Source organism: Tupaia chinensis, unplaced genomic scaffold, assembly GCF_000334495.1.
Source record: "Tupaia chinensis unplaced genomic scaffold, TupChi_1.0 Scaffold000452_1, whole genome shotgun sequence".
NCBI classification, from domain to species: domain Eukaryota; kingdom Metazoa; phylum Chordata; class Mammalia; order Scandentia; family Tupaiidae; genus Tupaia; species Tupaia belangeri.
In genome coordinates this window covers 1,229,114-1,229,415 of record NW_006159959.1, presented here as the reverse complement: position 1 = coordinate 1,229,415, position 302 = coordinate 1,229,114, and positions in this window count along the sequence as shown.

The window sequence follows — 302 nt, the reverse complement described above, 5'->3', positions numbered from 1 at the left end:
AAATCCATTCAATGACTGCAGTAAGATATATAGCCCCAGCTAGGTGCTACTTTATAGGATGCCTAAAGTTAGACTTGCGTTCATGGAAATGTATATATCAGCTGTGTTTGCTATGAAAATATTTATGTATATATCAGCTGTGTTTGCTATGAAAATATTTATATTAATTAAGATCTTTAGTAATTTAATTAAAAATGGGGAGAAAACAGTATAGAAAGTAAACATAGATACCAGAGACAGTGTGGGAAGAGAGTGGGAGATGGCAGAGGGTAAGAGATAAGGAATCAAGGATGGGGGTGGGG